A 7,331-nucleotide genomic window follows, 5' to 3' on the forward strand; every position below is an offset into this window, starting at 1 on the left:
CTTTCACTCAGCCTGTATTTGTTAAAGCACCTTCTAGAGTTCTAGAACCCCCCAAGGCACTTTATAACACAAACAGTCACTCACACACTCATTCACCTCCTGGTGGTGATGAGCTACATTGTAGCCGCAGCTGCTGCTGACAGAGATGATGCTGCTGAGCACAAGCACCATTGGTCCCTTTACGTCATCACCCATCGGTTTTAGAACAGCTGAATCAAGGCCCATTCCTGAGTTTCACCCACGTGACTCTGCAGTCGTGTGAACTCAAACGGTAGACAGGAATTGTTTTGCTTCTCTACAAAACATGATGCGATGGATCATGAGAGCGATTTGACCAAGGCTTTAAATGAGCTGGCACAGACGTGATATCACAGAGTATACATCTTCCTTTAGGTCATGACCCATATAGTTTTAAAAGTCTGACTTTTCATACACTGTGGAGGATTTATCCAGCGCTGAAGCAATCGGTAACAAACTTCCTTGTGCTGCCTTCCTCATTTCACACTGCAAACCAAACGAAAGCCTTTTACAAGCCCGGAAGCCTGCAGCTGTTTTATTTTAGGTTGGTTAACCTTTAGTGATCCAGAGAAGCTTTAAATTCAATTCAATTCCATTAAAAAATACTTTATTAATCCCAGAGGGAAATTGATTGCTGTAGTAGCTCAGAATAATAATAATAATCAAGTCATCAAAGAGGTATTGTATATTACAATGGCTGCTGGCAGGAAGGATCTCCAGTAGCGGTCAGTGTTGCAGCGAAACTGAAGAAGCCTCTGACTGAAGACACTCTTCCGTTGTCGGACAGTCTTGTGGAGAGAATGCTCAGGGTTGTCCATCATTTTCTTGATTCTCTGGAGAATCCTTCTTTGCATTATCTCCTCCAGTGGTTCCACAGTCGTCCCCAGAACAGAACCAGCCTTTTTTATTAGGCTGTTGAGCCTTTTCAGGTCCCTGCTTCTGATGCTACTACCCCAACAGACGATGGCTGAAGAGATTACACTCTCAACAACAGACTTGTAGAAGATCTGCAGCATCTTGCTACAGACATTAAAGGACCTAAGCGTCCTCAAGAAGTGCAGTCTGCTGTGTCCCTTCTTGTAAACGGCTTCGCTGTTCTTTCTCCAGTCCAGTCTGTTGTCCAGGTTAACTCCAAGGTATTTGTATTCCTCAACCACCTCCACTTCTTCTCCCATGATGGAAACAGTGTTTGACTCCACCCTGTTTCTTCTGAAGTCTAAAATCATCTCCTTTGTTTTGTTCACGTTCAAGGTCAGATGATTGTTTCCACACCATGCCACAAAGCGCTCCACCAGCTCTCTGTACTCAGCTTCCTGTCCATCTCTGATACACCCGACAACTGCAGAGTCATCCGAGTATTTCTGTAGATGACAGGTCTCTGATTTGTACTGGAAGTCTGAGGTGTACAGGGTGAAAAGAAATGGTGAGAGCACAGTCCCCTGTGGTGCTCCAATGTTACTGATCACCTGGTTTGATGTGCAGTTCTTCAGCCTCACAAACTGTGGTCTGTTTGTCAGGTAGTCTTTAATCCAGGCAATAGTTGAGGTCCCCACCTGTGTCTTCTGGAGTTTCTGGCAAAGTACATCAGGCTGGATTGTGTTAAATGCACTGGAGAAATTAAAGAACATGACCCTGACAGTGCTGCCTGCTTTGTCCAGATGACAGTGGATTGGTTGAAGCAGCTGGATGATCTTCAACTCCAACTCCATGGTGATAAATGACCATCGTCTTGTTCTTGCTCAGGTAAGTATTGAGTCATTAGCTCATTATAATAAAGCTAACAACCAGCATGTTTATGCACTAGGATCTACTTGTAAATAACATGCCTTTTTGAAATCTAATTAGTAGTACGTTTGGCTTTAATAAAGTATTAACGCCGGGTTACATCCAGGGGCGTAGATGGGATTTTCAAACTGAGGAGGACAAAGGTCCACTGTATCCTGCCGCCCCGTGCACGTACACATACACAAACTATTGCAAGAGCCTTAACTAGAGCTCAGTCAGTTTGTGTAATTTCATCCAATGGGTTACGTAAAAACTAACTATTATATATGTTTGAAGCCATTGTGCAACAAAGCTCTGCCTGATCAACACTATCCAAGTCAGTCATTTGTTATTCTCCCAATCAGTTACTAACCAAAACCTCATGCTTTACGCTAAACATGTTTTATTTAATTTAAATATTAACAGATTCTCAGCAGACCAAACTTTACAGAAAATATAAAAAAAAACTGTGTAAAAAACTATGATATTCACTTATCACTTAGAGCAGTGGTTCCCAAACTTTTCAGCCTCTGACCAACAAAATTACAACGTATGAGGCCTATCACCCCGACTCATGGTTTCTTCAGATACTCTAGATTTGTTTTTCTGAGTTAGTTGTGCAATGGGAACACAAACATCAATAGCCAATATATATTGACTAATATGTTTTACTTTTATCAATTTGCTTTGATTTATAAAAAGTAGTCCCTTCCTAGTTGCCATTAGAGATGTTTTCATTTCTGATATTTACATTTTTTTCTCAAGAGGATTTCAGGACTCCACACTTACATGTTTGTGACCCCAAGTGGGTCCCATCCCCAACTTCGAGAGCTACTAAATCAGAGTGCCGTAACCCAATATCAGAGTTACTACGCATTACTTCACTCTTTGGACGCCAGAGTTTTTACAAGAAAATATAAAATGTTGACATGACTATTTCAAAAGGTTGTAGCTTGGAAATGGTTAGAGACACAGCTAAACTATAGAAGAGAAAAATCTTCAGTAGGACCCAAAGTTTGTGTTGGGTGGTGTCACGATGTGCGGAGGTGAGTTGAGCTGGTGGTGAGGATCCAATTGCAAGGAAAGAAGGCAGGCAGACACAAGAACGGTTTATCAAGGTTTTGATTAAGAACACGCAGACATGGAAGCAATGAACCAACAAGACACACAGAACTGAGAGGGTTTGAAGACATGAGGAGCTGGGTGCTTGGGTGATTGGAAAATGAGAGGCAGGTGGGAGTAATCAGGAGACACAGGACTGAACAGAGTGGGGAGACAGGACCGGTGTGACAGGGGGGGGCAAAGTTTGTCACTGGTCACTTTGGCAGCGGAGTTTGCTCTTTGATGTCACTGTTCTATGTGCATTTTTTTCTGTTTGAGGGCAAATAAAACCAACCAAATGAAAGTCACTTCCTGGATGACTAAGCATTAAGCAAACAGGTAGGAGCCTCCTATTGGATGATTACTGAATGAGTGATTATTCTTCAGCTGCAATAAGTGACCTAACCACAACTGGTGCAACAAGCTGCTTCTCGTTTCTTAAACAACCGGGTGGAAAGACACGTCTGGTGGTCGTGGCAAAGATGTTAGTCTGTGTGAGAAGGGTCAGATCATCGGCATGCATCAAGCAGAGGAAAGATCTAAGGAGATGCAGAAACAACTAAAACTGGGTTAAGAACTGTCCAACGCTTTATTAAAACTGGTCTGATGAGTCCAGATGGACCCTGGTCCAGAGTGATGGTGCATCAGGGTAAGAGCACCGCGATTGATAAGTGTGATCTTGTGTATCTAAACAGAATAGAGATGAAAGTGAACAAAGACACACACACACACACACACACACACACACACACACACACACACACACACACACACACACACACACACACACACACACACACACACACACACACACACACACACACACACACACACACACACACACACACACACACACACACACACACACACACACACACACACACACACACACACACACACACACACACACACACACACACACACACACACACACACAGCAAGGGCACAGGGGCTGGGGTGGGAGGGGCTGGAAAACAGTAGCAAGCAGAAAATTCTCGCCTGATGTGGGCGGAGGAGTAGCGGGCCCAGTGTGAACTAGTGAGCGATTCGCTTCACAGCTGATGTGATCCCGACGTAAGAAAGAACAGCTGAAACAAGGACATGAGCTCAAAGGAACAAATGTGTATGTTAATGAATGCTTCATATAGAAAAAATGCAGTTAATCCTAAACAAGCCAGATCAATGAGGAAGCAGAAGAAGATCCAGTCCACCTGGACTTCAGATTGTAATGTTTTCATTCAACTGACTGGGCAAGCTAAAGTCCTTGTAATCAGGGAGATCTAGAGAAATACAAATGATTGATGGGATGTTGAACCGCAAACAACAGAATACCTACATGGCTAAAACATCAACCTGCCTGAGGATTCACACAGAGATATAGACCCAGATTATAATTCCTATAACAACCAGAAATATGACTGCACTCATTATTCAAACGATCGCTTTAACACTGAGATAAAGGTAGAAAATAATTTTACTGTGGTTTGTTTCAACAGTAGAATATCTACTGAATGCACTTTTTTTTTTACAGTGTCCTGTCTGGCTGTGAAGCAAACAGAATTGATGTCTGAATGCTGGTGACAAGCCTTACAGATTTATTCTCAGGTGGAGCATCAAAGCGTCTGCTTTTAATGTCACGCCTGATACTTAACACTTTATTGTTATTGTTTTTGCATGCTTTGTAATTCCGACCAGACACAGAGTCAGAGGTGAAAGAGAAAGGAAAAGACAAAAGGTGGGGAGAGAGGAGGAGGAGGGGGGGGGGTTCCACAAAAATAAACAATAATGAACAAGAGTCTGCTTCTAGACCTGCAGAAAAAGACAAAAAAAGCAAAAGAACAAAAAATGTGGGACACAACAACAATTCAACAAGATCTAGCTATCACTGTGTCAACTTGATGAGGAAATAAATAATCAACATTGTTTAACTGAAGAATCACGATAATAAATCACAGTGCATTTAGTGCCCACCATAGTCTTAAGACCTGTGTTTAACGTGCCCAAGTCCATACTTTTGAGAGCACCATGTGAGCACCTGTGTGTGTACACGCGCTTGTTTATGTAAGGTTTCTCTATAGGAGTGTCCAACAGAGAGTGTGAGGGACCACAGATCCGCCCCCCAAAGATGCGCAGGAGACGGGGGGAGCTCCAAGTCCCAGAGATCCAGGCGCTGCCCCAGAACACAGGAACCCCAAGGAGACTGCAACCAGAAAGGCCCCCGCCCCCCCGAGAGGCACAGAGGATCGCCCCGGGGGGCCACAACCAGCAGCCGGCAGAGTCCCGGGAGATATCAGCGGCAAGCCCACAGGCCCGCCCGCAGCCTCCCACCCCCTAGCCGGCCGAGCCCGGGACCCAGCGACCCGGGACCCAGGGGCTACCACCCCCGCCGGGGACCCAGCCGAGCCCAGGGACCCAGACCCCACCAGGCAGCCACCGGGATTGATCAGGCAGACGCCAAAAATCTTAAACCCCCAGGCCCGGTTGCCACGAACACTCAGGCAGACCAAGGCACAACCTGAATGTACTGAATGCACCTTTTAATGTAATAGCCATGTCAGAGACGTGGAAAGATCCAGAAAAATATCAAGATTTTAACTTACTGGTTATGAATGTTTGCATTTAGACAGCCAGGACATAAAGACGGAGGTGGAGCGGCACTGTACACTGATAAAAACCTGCATTACAGGTTGGTGACTGGTGGTGATGAAGTGATGGAGTGTTTATGTGCAGTAAATTATCTGGAAAGAGAGCAAAACATGACCGTAAACTGTATTTACAGAACACCAGGATCCAAGTTTGAAACCTTCAGTAATGGTGTTGAGAGACTGTCCGGTACTTTAAGCCAGGAAAACACATCATCTTCACACATGGACTGGCCACCACAGAGTCCAGACCTTAACCCCACTGAGAACCTTTGGGATGTGCTGGCAAAGGCTTTGGGCAGAGGTCAGACTCTACCATCATCAGTGCAAGATGTTGGTGAAACATGAATGCAACACTGGACGGAAATACATCTGGTGACGTTGCAGAAGCTTATTTAAACAATGCCACAGCCAATGAGAGCCTGAAGGTCCAACAACATAATAAAGACTGAGACTTTTTATCCTGGGTGGCAACTTTGTTTTTTGGTCAGGCAGAGTGTGTGGTTAGATGATTATCTGTGAAGTATAAGTGCAGAAAAACAAGCCACGAATAAAATCTGGGAAATGTCAGACCTGCTGAAGGTCTCTGAATAATTCTCTAAAACTTCAATCGTCACGTTGATACGAGAAATTTGGTTACTTGATGTTTCGGATTGCAACGTTGTCCTCTCAACAGAATATTCACATTAAAGTACGTGTCTTCTGCTGTGTCCCACAGTCTGTGACATGAAGGGATTTTCAGATTTCTGCAGTATGCCTCTTGGGACCAAACCAGTTCTAACTCACCTTTCGGTTGTTGACTTTATTCTGGGAATGTCATTTTGGATCACATCTCAGAGTTTTGGGGTTTCAGAGACTAGGTGGAACCAGATGGGTGTGATGTTGCTGCCCTGCAGCCACCTGTCTGCACGTGTGTGAGGCGGTGCTGCCCTCTACTGGCTGCTTCCTTTGTCTATAAGGACACCTCCTCCTCCTCGTCCCACAGAGCACGGGAGGCCAGAAGCATCAACGCAGAAAAAATTGCCAGCTGTCAGAACAACATAAAGACACGATGAAAATGCATGCGCACGCGCACACACGCTCACCACCTTTTCTTCCCCTCCCCTGCTGTCACTCCGTCCCTCCCTTCCTCTCTCTCCTCCCTCACCTCCCTCCTCCTCTCACTACCGGCTTTTTTTTCTGCACTAGTCTCCTCAATCAGTCAAGGAGAAACTAATTGAAGTAAAGAATAGAGAAAGGAGCTGTTGGGAAACTGAATCAAGTCGTTTACGTTTCTAAATTATGCCTCAGAAAGGTAAGAATAATCTCCTACGTTTCATTCTCCATCTCTTGCGTTTATTCTTTTATTATTATTATTATTATTATTATTATTATTATTATTATTATTATTATTATTATTGTTGTTGTTATAGTTATTATTATAGTTATTATTATTATTATTATTATTATTATTATTATTATTATTATTATTATTATTATTATTAAGGCTCATAGTTTGAATTATTGAGCCAACAATATGCAGGCCTAGGTCATTTTAAAGTGCATGAAGGAGAGTTTCAGTGCACGCAGACAGACAGCTGGAGACTTTTTACTGAGCTGACTTTAACTACAGATTCTCAGTTTGAACGAACTTCTCCTCTGGAGCCCAAGCAGACGGTCTAATTAATGACGCACGCATTAACTGATGAGCTCAATAATAAGCAGAAGTCTGATCTGTGAGGAGATGAGGGCTTTTCCTCCTCGCGAGGCCGGCCGGCCGGCCGCTCAGGTCGTTACTCTGTGAAGTGTACATAAGTCAGCTATGAC

Source organism: Nothobranchius furzeri, chromosome 14 (genome assembly GCF_043380555.1).
Source record: "Nothobranchius furzeri strain GRZ-AD chromosome 14, NfurGRZ-RIMD1, whole genome shotgun sequence".
Classification (NCBI taxonomy): Eukaryota; Metazoa; Chordata; class Actinopteri; order Cyprinodontiformes; family Nothobranchiidae; genus Nothobranchius; species Nothobranchius furzeri.